Here is a 15,356-nt window from a genome sequence, read left to right as displayed (position 1 = left end):
TTCCTCCCCTTTCCTTCAAATTCTTGATGGCGTTGTTCACCATTTCTGATGTTCTTGGATGAGAAGGTGTTGTTTTTGGTTTCTTAGGCTTTGCAGACTTCTTAGGAGAAGCCTGTGCCGGGGCTGCAGGTGCTGATGCCGTATCTGCCATTGCTTTCTGCAATAAACTCAACGATACTGAAGAATGAAATTTTCGCTGGCAGGCAGCGTTGAGTTTGGTTACGGAGCGCGGACCGGATAGAAAGCACTTGCTGAGGCGGGCTGAGGTAAACAGAAGTTCGTAGTTGCCACAACGATAAGTGTGTTTCCTTCTATTTTGATAAACGATTTTTTTCAGGTATTCAATGAATGCACCAGATCCTATTCTTCCTTACTGGCTAGAAGAAACTTTATTCCACATAACTCAAAAGGCATTTGTTTTTATTCGCTTTTCTATTTTATGTTTCAGTCATTGCTAAGTCGGTCACACTACTTTTTCACCCTCCTTGTGCTTATAATTTTCATAATTTAACATGGAAATACTTATCAATAAATAATTATATTACCATGGTAATTAACTTCAATCCTTCCTGTGATTATACGCAAAGTACCATCTTCGTACTGCTTACTATAGTTCAATGAAGGGAATCTATAAAGTAACGCGTGTCGCACACATCTGCCTTGCAAACTCCCTGGCCTACTTCCAATGTATAGACTTTTATTTCAAATCCTGATTTAATTTCATAATTTTCTGTAGATTTTAACATTTTATTACCCAGCTTCTTAATACGAATGACAATCAAGCCTAAATATTTATTCCCTTTAACTTTATTTTTCTTTTTTATTTTGTGCCTTGTTTCATATTTGTTCTTACGTTAGCAATTAACGCACTTACCGTAGTTATGTATGAACAGGTTGTTTCTATATTTATTTTATTCCAAATAAATTAAATATATATACGGATTATTTTATGGTAGTTGATATTTTCTGTTGTTTCCTACGTGAATTGAGGAAACGCACGGACTTTCGCCTAATTCTTGTGCTACTTTCATATGTCTGTATCTGTCGAATGCTGTCGATCTGTCGAAATGTGTATTACTATCTGTCGATTCATCGAGTGAACTGAATTCGTTAACCATTTCACCAGGCGCGCATGCATTTTTTTTTTCTTCTAAGGGATCCAAGCTTCGGGGGGCAAGGTTCCAATACTACAAGCCACTATGTCTATATACTATTATTCTGCATTCGAAAACACGATAAATATTCCACTTACTTTTTCACAAAAACATGATACAGACAGAGTACAGATGAAGTGTAAGATCAGATTTATATTGATGATACATCAATATTTTCCCTGTTAATAACTACATTTAATGAGAAAGTCTGCAAATGTATGTTCACTTAGGAACTTTTGCGAGGAGTCCGCACCCGGTGGACACCCCGTGAGTACGCCTCTGCACTTGACTATACTTCGAATTATACTGCAAACAGTTGTATTTTAGTTTCCCCGTTTAGTTCATCGATATCATTAACACAAAGAAAATAGATGTTATAGATGCGTATTCTCAGTTCTCGCTTTATATCCGGACGTCTGCAAAAATCTACTCCTTTTCTTTCTTTCACGCATCCACCAAACTAACAATGATTTGTATTATAATATTTGCGCATAAAATGTATATCTCATACCTTCCATGTTCTCAAGTATTCATAGACAAAAACGGTTACTTTCTGCGAACAAATTGTCCAAACACAGTGCAAATGTCATCTATAGATTGTCCTGGTTCCGTCTGCGTGTACATAACAATGCGTCATAATCATACATTGCACATTAAGGATATCAATTAATCTTCCCAAATTCCTAGATATGCCTGGCAAAAGTTCCGCGTGTTGTAAGGATATTACATTTGTACTACCGACAAGGTGGTATCTTCCAACATTGAAGTTCAATAAACCCCAAATGTGTCGGATATAGTATTTGATTTCTTGTCTCATTGTTTGCGTCAGAGATGTCTTCTCAAGTTAGGATTTACGATACATACAGGATGAGTTGTATATATTGTTGCTGCCAGCTCTATATTAATCCCATATTTGTAAACGAATAAAAACAGTATTCTAATTATAACAATGTGCTCACAATTAATTTTATTCTTAATTGTTATACGTATTGTTGATTAAAAATGAAAATGTTGCTAAGTGAATTTTATTAATATTTTCTGTTGCGTGATATAGGAAGTGAGTGAAATATTGGAGGAATATAGTGTGCGTAGCAGATGATGTGCAGTGGCTTTGGATCGCCTGTGATAAGGTAAGGCATTTGCTATTTTAATTAACACATTTTATATACTGTAATCCTAATTATTTTTATGTGAATGTGCTTACTACTTGTGTATTCAGTGGGACCGATGTTTTAATATGTATGGTCAAGCAGTGTCGAGCCTGGTCAGTGTGTGGATAGGTGACCATTTTTTGTAAATCGATAACATTTAACTTTGTAAACACGGATGAAGTAGAAGTATATTTATTTTATTTTTTACCTCAAATATGTAGGACACTTCTCCTTTGTACATCAATTATTATTATTAGTTCAACTTGTTTACAAGTTAAATGAAAAGAATAGTCGTTATCGTGTGATGATTGTGCTCATTAGGCTAAAGAAGACTCGTGATAAGAAAGAAAAGAAGAACGGTGCTCAAGTTTCGTCACAGCATATTCTCAAAAATTTACAGGCAAAATTCAGTGTTCTGCATGAAAAGGCATATTTGTACGAAAAAAAAAAAAAATTCTGCAGACGACAGAATTAAATAAAGTAATACACATGTATTTTAGAGTTACTGGTGTAAAATCATTACAAGTGCTTTGCCAGGTGGCCAATAAAAAGCACGAATACTATTTAAGGGAGCCAAAACAGGAGAAAGCTGGGGGCCTGAGCGATAGCAAGAATGTGCGTCCAAAGTGAACAGGAGCGAAGGCGACGCGGGTATACGTATAAGCAAGGGTAGTGGAAACCAGTTAGTTTTCGAGTTTCAATAGCACTTGTCATGCATCCATACTAGTAGCGCCCCGCTTGTAAACATTAAGTACACTATGCAAGAATACACCGCCGGTGGAAAATAGTACCTAATACAGTTATCTTTCATATATACTGACTTATTTTACAGTAGTAACCCAACACTAGTAAACGTAAAATAAAAGTGTATAACTTTATATTTAATTCTATCGCCTGGCTTAGTTTTTCACCTGTAAGATGTACTTATTTAGAGCAAGTTTCTTAACTAGCAAATTAAACCGAGAACCACAGCAACCATATATATATTCTTATGATGTACTTTTCTTTGAGTGGTGTTCTCTGTCTATTCAATAACATTTTCTCAGTTTAATGCTAGCAAAAAACAAAACAAAATCAAAGTGTTTCTATATAAATTTAGTTCACCGTGTTGTAATATCACATGGAATTGAAAAACGAATAGTCGAACCTCTGCTATCTCGATCAAACTTCTCAGGATGATATACTGACTTACCGCAGAAGTTCGACTGAATACGTTTCTCAGTTCCATGGGAGAACCTGGAGAAGCAAAAGCCTGCGCAACGGAAAATACTAAATAAACTTGTAGAGCAGGTCAAGATGTATCATCATGCCAAGTTTCATTCAGATCAGAGAAGTTTGGCTGCAGCCATTTTCATTACAAAGCACAAAATGGATGGTCCCTAACCTCGAGAATCTTCACAATTGTCGACGAGTTGAACTGCACTCATCTGATCAAAATCAAACTTAAAATGGCAGTTCACTTTCAACTGTTAAATAATATGATATGCAGGCTTCTGCTTTCCTAGTTACAGTCTATCCACTGTGGTATGCATATTAGTAGAAATGTGAGAGTGCATATTTATTAAAGATTTGCTTCAAAAAGCGATGAAAGACATAGGCATTCCCGCGGGCGGTGATAACAAGATGCCGGAAAACGAACAAGCAGAAAGAATATGGGCTGAAGAAGTGTAAACGACGACGCGGCGGCCCGTAAAGGTGTTGCCGTCCTATTAAATGAATAATATCAAAAGAAAGAAAAAAAAAGTAAAAAATTTCGCGCTCGTAATCAAGACAGAAAGCAACTAAAGGAAATCTTTGTTTTACGTCCCACGTTATGCCGCTTAGGCTAAAAGAGGCGCTGATTATGAGAAATGATTGAAATGGTGGTGGAATGAAGAAAGTGGGAGGAAACGGGAGAACCCCGCGGTAACCCACCGCACATAGTTTTTGTCCACCATAAAGTTAACTTGGCGGGGGCTCAAGACAGAAAGACGGTTGGAAAAACAAATAAACGATGTTCCATCCCGTAAAAATGTTGGCGACCTATGAAATCAATATTTTTTCTTAAAGAAAAAAAAAAGAATTAAAAAGAGAAAAAAAGGTCAAAATTTCGCGCTCGCTTCGCTCGCGATCAGCAGAGAAAAGAGGACGTGACGCACCCCTAAAAGTGTTGGCGACCGATTGAATAAATATTGTGGGTAAAAAAAAAAAAAAAAAAGTCAAAAATTTCGCGCTCGCTTCGCTCGCGATCAGCACAGAAAGAAGGATGACGCGCCCCTAAAGGTGTTGGCAACCGATTCAATACATATTGTCGGTAAAAAAAAAAAAAAAAAAAAAACGCTCGCTTCGCTCGCGATCGACATGAAAAAGGCAACGACGTGACGCCCCGTAAAATTGTCGGCGACCTATTCAATCAATATATTCGGTTGAAAAACAAAGTCAAAAGTTTCCCAATCGCTTCCCTGCCGATCGACATAAAAAAAAAGGCAACCCCTTCACCTCTCCTTATGCATTCATCAGTAAACATACAACCATAGATCACAATACCACTCACATCACCTATCAGTTCTCCACGTCCATCAAGATCCAATCATCGCCCTGGCCCTTTATGATGATACACAACATTACATGTTATTGTGTGCATTGCCCCGCGTTACAATACATGACCAAAAAAAAAAGAGAAAAAGAGCTGCACTGCCTTCAGTGTAGACATGTTCGTATTCGTAGAAAATGATTTTAGGTACACGATAGTACAGTAATCTATCTTCACATGCTTCAGATGTGAACGATACCTACACATGAAGAGGGCTCCCGAGGTTTCCTTTTCCAATAGGATGGAGCTCCACCACACTTGCAGAATGACGAGAAGTTATGTTAATAAATATATCCCAGAGTGTTTCGTAACTCGCCCTTGGTCCTAATGATGAAGCGTTCTTCAGATGGCCCCGATGTCTCCACACATGATACTATGCGACTTCTTTTCACGAGGCTCTCAAAGATCACGTTTGTGTCCTAACATTCTCTGCAGATATGACACAGCTGCGATAGCGGATCACAGAAGCCTTTCCTCTCCTTACAAGAGACGTGTTCATTCGAGCATGGGAGTAATTCGACTATCGATCAAATATCTCCCGTGTCACGATAGTAGTCACTTTCAATTCTTCTAACGAAGGTAAGAAAAAATGCTATACAAACTTCCTTTCGGTATATAAAGGATTAGGGGCCCAGAGAATATTTTCTTTCAAGAGGATACATTCTTTTTCGAACACCCTGTATATAGATCCTCTAATTATAACTGCAAACAAAATGTTGATTTTGCAATTGCTTCCATGAGAGAAAATTCTGTGCACTTTCTTTCTGAAGGGCCGGGCCTAAACGTTTTCCTTAATCATTAAATTTAGTAGTTATCTACAATTACATAGTTTTCCATTGTTCTCAAAATAAAGATTTTTCTCTATGAATTGTTGAATGTTGCTAGGGATATTGAAGTAATTCTTTTTAGTGTTTTTTTCTTTACAATAATGTACTGAACGCCTGCATTAAGGAAGTTCGTGTGTCCATCTTGCAAAATGTTTCGTCTTTTTTCATGCCCACTAAGATAAATATTCATTTTGCTCTTTTCTCCGTATGCAAACCACATTTCTTAAAGGCAACATTTTCATACAAATGTAGTACTAAAAACTTCTAATTGGCAACATCTGGGCTGCGAAGAGGAAAAAGAAAGAAATCTCGTACGTATTCGCGCGCAATTCGGAATTAGCCAATGAAAAGCACAAAAGCGGCCACCATCTCTCTCTCTTTCTTATTAACGGTTTTGTACTTTCTGCAGTTCTATCAGTGCTGCTAACCTCTTACTATATCATTGAATATGTATGTTTATATATATATATATATATATATATATATATATATATATATATATATATATATATATATATATATATATATATATATATATATATATTTTACAAAAAATCATACTACTACGGAATAATATTAAATGCCTGTAAACCCTCATTTCTGTTTGCACTTTCTGTTACACTACCTTCCCCGAACTTCTTTCAAGTTATTAAGTGCAGAACGGGGAGTTATACATATTTACTTGCGCTTTCACAATATCTGCACATTGTGTAATAATAGGAGACGTATAAAATAAAACTATATACTAATACGTATATATATATATATATATATATATATATATATATATATATATATATATATATATATATATATATATATATACAGTACACATTCCACTATCCGAGGCTTTCCTTTTCTTTTCTTGCTGACGATAAATTACGCTCTTAGAAATGTTGTCTGAAAACAATAAGAATATGTGCAAAAAATACAATCAGAGGTAGAGGTCTTTAACAGGAACTAAGCAAGGGTAAAAAATATAGACATGAACCAACTTGTGAAATAAAAAGACCAGAAAACTACTCTTTCTAAATTATGTGTAAACTTTTTACCGAAAACGAAAGTTGCACGAAAGACTTTTTGTCCCTTTTTTGGCCTCCGGTGCTTGGGGTCCCTGGTTCAATCCCAGCTCGTGCCGTGTGAACTTTGTCGTGCATAAAGACCGTGCTCATGGGTTTTCTCGGGTTTCTCCCGTTTCCTCCCACTTTCTTCATTCAGTACTCATCATCACCGTCTCCTTTAGCGTAACCGGTATAAGTATGCGACGTAAATCTAAAGATTTCATTTCATTTCCCTTTTCTGCTCATACTGCTGATTATGCGCGATTATGCCAACATCCAACTCCGCGGATAATCGTGCGATTACTGTATATACAACTAATACAGATACGTAATTACATTATCAGTTACAGTATCGGTTTTTATTTACTAATTTGCCTCACTTTATTTGCATCCCTGCAGTAAATAATTCTTATCGATAATAGTTAAAATGTATATTACATTTTAGTGCTTCACGACTGAATGATCATCTGCCTTACGTTATCTCGCAGCTGAAGAGGATGCTACACTGAAAACTACCTTGCGTTATAAAGGGTAAGTGAAACATATCTTAAAAATATCTTTCATACATTTCATTGTGTACATTAAAGAATGTAAGTTTGCCTTTTTCCTGTAATCAATACTTAATAAAGGATTTATTTTTATTTATTTATATACAATTTCATACGTGGTTCGTGATAGTAAACTCGATAGGACATAGTGGCACTATGAACATCCGAATCACTCATCATTCGAACATTCAAATATTTATTCGAATATTAGTATATTCCAAGTAATGTTAACGACGTTAATATGCTTGCCTTTATAGTTAATAATGTCAATTCTTACTTAAAACATACTTCCTTAACAGGACATTGAAGAAAAGGTAGTTGCCAACGGCCATACCATGCTGAATATACCGGTTCTCGTCCGATCACCGAAGTCAAGCAGCATCGGGCCTGGTCAGTACTTGGATGGGGGCCTGGTCAGTACTTGGATGGGTGACCGCCTGGGAACACCAGGTGCTGTTGGCATCTCTTTTTCAAATTTCATTATCCTTCAAGTACGAAAATACTAGAAACATTAATTTTATAGTACTTTCAAGAGATAATTTATCAACATTATTTCATAGCGATTAATCGATATTCTAAGCGTTATACCCACTATTTCTTACACTAACAGCCTGTTTATTTGCACGGCACATTAAAATAACCTGATTTCCGATCCGTGTGCACCTACTACTATACTTAACACGGAATGTATTACCACTTTTTAAAAGTAAATTATTATGACTAAGTGTAGATCTCCGGCGAGTAAATGCCTTTCGTATACAAGCACGACACATCTCCGCTATGTGCTTTACTTTTTTACTAACAGCATATAGAAATTGGATTTCAAGGTGTTTCTACATAACAGAATGAAGCAAATTTCGTGATTTAACTCTTTCGAATAATGTGTTGGTCCTGACAAGGACCGTTTGAAATGAAAAATCTTGAAGAAGATTTTTACTTAGAGCTTGTGTACTTGGTAACAGCCTTCGTACCCTCACTTACAGCGTGCTTGGCAAGTTCACCAGGCAAAAGAAGGCGCACAGCTGTTTGGATTTCCCGGCTGGTGATAGTTGACCGCTTATTGTAATGGGCCAAACGAGAAGCTTCAGCAGCAATACGCTCGAAGATGTCATTAACAAAGCTGTTCATGATACTCATAGCTTTGCTAGATATGCCAGTGTCAGGATGCACTTGCTTCAAAACTTTGTAGATGTAAATGGCATAGCTCTCCTTCCTCCTCCTCTTCTTCTTCTTATCTCCCTTGGAGATATTCTTTTGGGCTTTACCAGCCTTCTTTGCAGCCTTTCCGCTAGTTTTTGGTGGCATGATGACTCACTCGTTCAGCAAAATTAGATGTGTCCGCCGATTTATCGACTTCATTTAAATTACAGTACGTGTTTCAATTCGCGCCAACTGCCTTGCTTTTCATTTGATGCACTCGGGTGCACGCTTGAAGTAGTAACAAAACTGACTTGATTCATGGGAGGCCCTTGCTGGAGCTGAGAACACTCCCGAACCGATGGATGCCACTGGCGAATCTTCCAAGACCTGGCTATACATCTACAACTGTCCGTACTCTCGGGGCTACGACCTCATAGCTAAGATGCAAAAACAATGTAAAGAAACGCCCACCTTTCGTTTCATGAAAGGTTTTCTCAAGATCAAATGCACTCTTCAAGAAGACTTCCAAGCTATCCAAGATTTCTGCTCTGCTGAAAACCTTGAGTACGCCACAGAAATACAAAAGAAGAAAGATGTCATTAAAGCAGTGATTCGCCACTTACCTCTAGACACGGCTGTGGATGCCATAATTTCCGAGCTGAAGGAAAAAGGCTATCCAGTCCTTTCCATCATTCAACTGTCCAAGCGGAACGCTCACGAACCGTCGGGGAAAACTTTGTTCCCCCTTTTTCTAGTGATAATGAGGAAAACACTCAGGGCCAACTCCTTTTTTAAAGAAGATCTCCTCCTCCATATGAAGATTAAAGTAGAGCCATATCACTCCAAAGCCTATCTACAGTGCTACAAATGCCAGCGTTTTGGCCATGGCCAAAGCACATGCCAAGCGCAACCAAGATGTGTCAAGTGCGCCGGTAACCACTGGACTTTTGCTTGTGAAAAAAGGGACACATTAACGTCTGCTAAATGCGTCAATTGCACGGGAGATCACCCCGCCAACTACTCAGGATGCCCTAAAATTCAACGCCTTCTCCAGGGGAAAAACAGTAAGACCCCTGCATCTGAAACGACGGACACTTCCACGACCCCATCAACCATGAAGCCAACCAAGACTTTTTCCAGTACAGACGACCGGACCTCCTGGCCTCCTCTTCCGAAGAAAGATACACCTCCTTCAGCACCAGAAGACACTGCCGCAACCTCCTTCAAAGATTTTCTTCAAATATTGAAGGACTTTGAACTATTCAGACTACTCCCTCTCCTCAAGAAGTATACGCCGAAATTGAAAGAAGAAAAAGACATGTTCAACAAGCTGTCAATCTTCATTGACATGCTTAGTGAATTCTTTAATTAACCACGACCTTTCCATACATACAGGACCACACCCTTATGAGGGCCACTCCAGGCTGCCTCATTGGTCATCGCCGCTGCCAATCAGGACTCTTCCAAGCTTCCAGTGCTAATACTCTCTCATCAGCAACGACCAGACTCACAGCTCCCCAGGCACTATACAGGACTTCTACCAGACTCCACATTCCCTGGCGATCAGCGACAGTGGCTGATTTGGTCATCACTTCACATGCCGTTACTTCAAATGGATTATCATCTCATATAAGAGGCAGGGGCTTCTAGCCCGGTACTCACACTCGACCAACTTGTCATGTTAACCTGTGGACCTGTGGACCTGTGGAGGCCGCAATTTTTCCTCTCATCTTATTACGAAAGAATATTGAACAATGTCTGGTCGCGGCAAAGGTGGAAAAGTCAAGGGAAAGAGCAAGTCCCGCTCCAGCAGGGCTGGCCTTCAATTCCCAGTAGGCAGAATCCATCGTCTTTTGCGAAAGGGTAACTATGCCGAACGAGTTGGTGCTGGCGCTCCCGTGTATTTGGCTGCAGTCATGGAATACCTGGCAGCTGAAGTTCTTGAGTTGGCAGGCAACGCTGCTCGTGACAACAAGAAGACTAGGATTATTCCACGTCATCTGCAGTTAGCTATCCGTAACGACGAGGAATTAAACAAGTTGTTGTCTGGAGTTACAATCGCTCAGGGTGGTGTTTTGCCCAACATTCAAGCTGTACTTCTGCCCAAGAAAACTGAGAAGAAGGCATAAATGTAAGACCTATATCTCATACAAATCGGCCCTTATGAGGGCCACAAACCCCTTTATAGAGGAGATTTACGATTGAAATGAATTGTTTTCGATATACAGACTCATCAAAAGTGTCTGAGATAGTTGCTTAGTGTCATTCGAAATTCTCGCTGCTATTCGATTAATTAGTATGTGTAGTCGTCGATCGTAATTGAAGCCCATAGGAAGTCACACTATCTTTAGAATACTCCAAACAGCGATGTGCTTAGTTCCCACTACATTATTAATTATAAGATCATTACCTTTTGTATTGTCGCTAGCTACATTTTTTTGATATTTGCGTACATCGGGCTCATATTACCCAGAGGACAGGACAGTCGAGCCCAGATTCTCAGCAATGGAAGAAAACCTCATACCACATATTCTCATGTACTTCATGCTAGACAAAGGAATTTCCAACATTCTTAAAGCACTCATGTTTCTCTCTTGCGTTGGCTTGGCTGAAATTACTCTGTTCAATATGTTCTCGACATTTATTATTGTTCATTACTATGCCCCAATGACATCATGAACAGAGCGGATCAAAAAACTTTCCTAAATTTCTTTTGCAACATAGTAATGACATTAAATGCACACTTAAGTACGATTTATTCTTTGCAAGGTCGATATTCATATTTGTGTGATATGTGTTATATGTATATGGTTTGTAATACGCAACTACTCTTATTCTCTGATCTCAGAACTCATTTGCTACTGTGCCCAACGAGCGAGCCTAGGTTTCTTGTAACTACTGCCTTTCTTTAGTAAATAATGTGAAGTATACAATGCATTAACCTACATCTCATATTTGTATTACTCTTTATTTTACTAACCCGCTACGAAGTGTCATTAATTTACATGTAAATCACAATAGACACTACCGCAAAAGAAAAAAATCGAACCCAAGACCACGTAAACAAGATAAAGGACAAGATTCAGGTTTCTAACGCATTATTCGCCCCTCACAGCACAGTATAGAAGTTGTATAAGCCTCTATACGTACATCCTACTGTCAGAACAGAAATTCCGACTTGCGTTTCGCATCTCTCATGCTCGCTACTTCCAACAAATCGCCAATTTCCAACCAGAACCCCTTCTCCAGCATTAATACTGCTACATATGAATACGTATACATGAACGTACATAATGTAAAAAAAAACGTATGATTTTCTCAAATTAATCTCTCTACGTCTGTAATTTTGTGTGCATCAAAAGGCTTTAATGTAGTTACACGAATTCTTATAATCTAACAGAAAATCGCACAAAGTAAATCTTTCCCTTTATATAAATTTGTTGGCTCTGAAAAGAGCCGTTTATGCCAATTTTATATCCAAAATAGGAGGAACCCCAACTTAACCTCCGAAACCGTACAGGGTTCTTCCTTGCCTCTTCAAGGCATACACAACATCCATAGCTGTCACTGTCTTCCTCTTGGCGTGTTCTGTGTATGTAACAGCATCTCTGATTACGTTCTCCAGGAATACTTTCAATACTCCTCGGGTCTCTTCATAAATGAGACCAGAGATACGCTTCACACCACCACGGCGAGCAAGACGCCTAATAGCGGGTTTGGTGATACCCTGGATGTTGTCACGAAGAACTTTACGGTGGCGCTTGGCACCTCCTTTGCCAAGACCCTTGCCTCCTTTTCCACGTCCTGTCATTTCGATATGTTACTGCTTCGCTCACCACACACGAGAAATACAAGCCCAAGCAGCCCAAGACTCGTGGTTTTGTTCCTTCGATCATGCAGGGAAAGCACGGAGGAAAAACACAAAACGTGTCTAAGCCAATGAGAACTGTCCTTTTCGACTGACTTTATCCAATGAGAAATAGCTTGATTTAACGGTTTTGCTCTTTATATAACTTGACTTCATTCAGCGCGCAATTATTTGAAACAAGTCGTGACAGTTGCAATGGCACGTACCAAGCAGACAGCTAGGAAATCTACTGGAGGCAAAGCTCCTCGAAAGCAGCTTGCCACCAAAGCTGCAAGAAAGAGTGCTCCAGCTACCGGTGGAGTGAAAAAGCCCCATCGTTACAGGCCTGGTACTGTGGCTCTCCGAGAAATTCGTCGTTACCAGAAGAGCACTGAATTGCTCATCCGCAAGCTGCCCTTCCAACGACTCGTCCGAGAAATTGCACAAGATTTCAAGACAGATCTTCGCTTCCAAAGCTCAGCTGTCATGGCTTTACAGGAGGCAAGTGAAGCTTACCTTGTAGGGCTTTTCGAAGACACCAACTTGTGTGCTATTCACGCAAAGAGAGTCACAATCATGCCTAAGGACATTCAGCTTGCTCGCCGCATCCGTGGGGAACGTGCTTAAGTTTGAAGTTCTGGCACTGAGTTCAAAAACGGTCCTTTTTAGGACCAATACACTACTTAGAGATGCTGTTATCCTAACAAGGATCTTGTCCATACTTGTTATCTTTTTTTTTTAAATTCTCACGCCGTATGTTGCATAGTTAATACATCTACCTTCGTTTTCCTCTCGTTTCGTATATCATCCTATCTTTCAAGTATATTCTTTAGTTTTCCCCTATGTTTACCGATTGATTATCTTCGTTTTATGTGGTCAAGGATTCGATTTTGCCATATGTTGCATAAGTTAACTTCGATTCAACCACTGTTTGCCCTTCTCAACGTTATTAATCTCATAGAACTCGCAGGCGAAATATGTACTTCTTCCAAGGTAGCAAAAGTAATATTTTCTCAGAGGTCGCTGCTGTTGAATGCAAACGTTAAACTAAACTTTCTTTAAGTGTCTGTTTGTACTTAACATCAGTTCAATTGTACACCTACATTTCTGCTGGTGTTACTATTTTTCTTTATAGCAATATTACGAATTATAAGACGGTATCCGTGGTTATTAGCGTGTTCCCTTTTCCTAACACTTTCTCATTACACCAGTATTTCCATCATTCATTAGGCGTAATCACCCGTCTCCTTTATCATAAAAATCATAATAGTACGACGTTAAATTGAAACAGTCTACTTCACTTTCACGAGTTGTAATAAGTTCGAACATTTCTTTCACCCCAGCCTTGAAAAGAGTTGATTTTAGTTTAGTGTCCCTTTCAGCAGCAAGGCTGTTTCAAACGTGGACCTACTTATTAACGTGCAATGCGAAACATTTGAGCTCCCACCGAGAATCGAACCCAGTCAGCCTGCAAAAGTTTTTCTAACAAATGCATTAAGTGCGTTTTCTGTACTGTTTCGCTACTTGAAGATAGGAACAAGGAAAAAGTAAGTGATCACAAATTGACATTACGTAATGTGTTCCCCATTTTTTTTCGAGTACACCATTCTTGACACCCGTGAAAGCTTTCTTTCCCCACCCTCAATTCCCCTCTGTTATAAAGCACTTACATCAAGAAGTGCTTCGGTTAAAAAGAAAACTCAAAGTCCCTTGCGTGTATACTATACATTGCTATGAATGAACATGTGATAATGATAGGAAAAGCACAATTTTACTCTTCTCAAAGTATTTGATGGCTCTAAAAAGAGCCGTTTTAAAATGTCAGATGATTTACTGACACATTTACTTCTTCTTTGGTGCAGCCTTCTTAGCACTTTTCGGTTTTGCTGTAGCCTTCTTTGGCTTCGGGGCCTTTGGCTTCTTGGGAGTTTTTGCCTTCTTCACTTTAGATGGTGATTTCTTAGGTTTGGGAGCAGCAGCCTTTTTCTTTTCACCAGTCTTCTTGGGACGTTTAGCTGCTGGCTTTTTCGCAGGCTTCTTCTCCTTTGATGCTGATCGTTTCGCCTTGGTTGAAGATCCACCTTCAGGCTTCTCCTTCAGCGATGAAGCACTAAGCTTAAACGATCCAGATGCACCTTTTCCCTTGGTCTGAACCAAAGACCCAGAAGCAACTGCACTTCTCAAGTATTTCTTGATAAATGGAGCAAGCTTCTCGGCATCCACTTTGTAGTTCTGAGAGATGTATTTCTTAATAGCTTGCAGTGAACTTCCTCCCCTTTCCTTCAAATTCTTGATGGCGTTGTTCACCATTTCTGATGTTCTTGGATGAGAAGGTGTTGTTTTTGGTTTCTTAGGCTTTGCAGACTTCTTAGGAGAAGCCTGTGCCGGGGCTGCAGGTGCTGATGCCGTATCTGCCATTGCTTTCTGCAATAAACTCAACGATACTGAAGAATGAAATTTTCGCTGGCAGGCAGCGTTGAGTTTGGTTACGGAGCGCGGACCGGATAGAAAGCACTTGCTGAGGCGGGCTGAGGTAAACAGAAGTTCGTAGTTGCCACAACGATAAGTGTGTTTCCTTCTATTTTGATAAACGATTTTTTTCAGGTATTCAATGAATGCACCAGATCCTATTCTTCCTTACTGGCTAGAAGAAACTTTATTCCACATAACTCAAAAGGCATTTGTTTTTATTCGCTTTTCTATTTTATGTTTCAGTCATTGCTAAGTCGGTCACACTACTTTTTCACCCTCCTTGTGCTTATAATTTTCATAATTTAACATGGAAATACTTATCAATAAATAATTATATTACCATGGTAATTAACTTCAATCCTTCCTGTGATTATACGCAAAGTACCATCTTCGTACTGCTTACTATAGTTCAATGAAGGGAATCTATAAAGTAACGCGTGTCGCACACATCTGCCTTGCAAACTCCCTGGCCTACTTCCAATGTATAGACTTTTATTTCAAATCCTGATTTAATTTCATAATTTTCTGTAGATTTTAACATTTTATTACCCAGCTTCTTAATACGAATGACAATCAAGCCTAAA

The 15,356-nt window shown here is 38.9% G+C and overlaps 1 pseudogene; it reads left to right on the top strand.

Annotated features, from left to right (window-relative positions):
- The first annotated feature begins 7,633 nt into the window (after positions 1 to 7,633).
- Positions 7,634 to 7,775, top strand: LOC145678041 (5S ribosomal RNA; annotated as a pseudogene).
- The last annotated feature ends 7,581 nt before the right edge of the window (positions 7,776 to 15,356 follow it).

The sequence above is a fragment of the Thermobia domestica genome, unplaced genomic scaffold, assembly GCF_964235325.1.
Source record: "Thermobia domestica unplaced genomic scaffold, izTheDome1.hap1.1 HAP1_SCAFFOLD_1749, whole genome shotgun sequence".
In the NCBI taxonomy this organism is placed as follows: domain Eukaryota; kingdom Metazoa; phylum Arthropoda; class Insecta; order Zygentoma; family Lepismatidae; genus Thermobia; species Thermobia domestica.
This window is presented reverse-complemented; position numbering and strand designations above follow the sequence as displayed.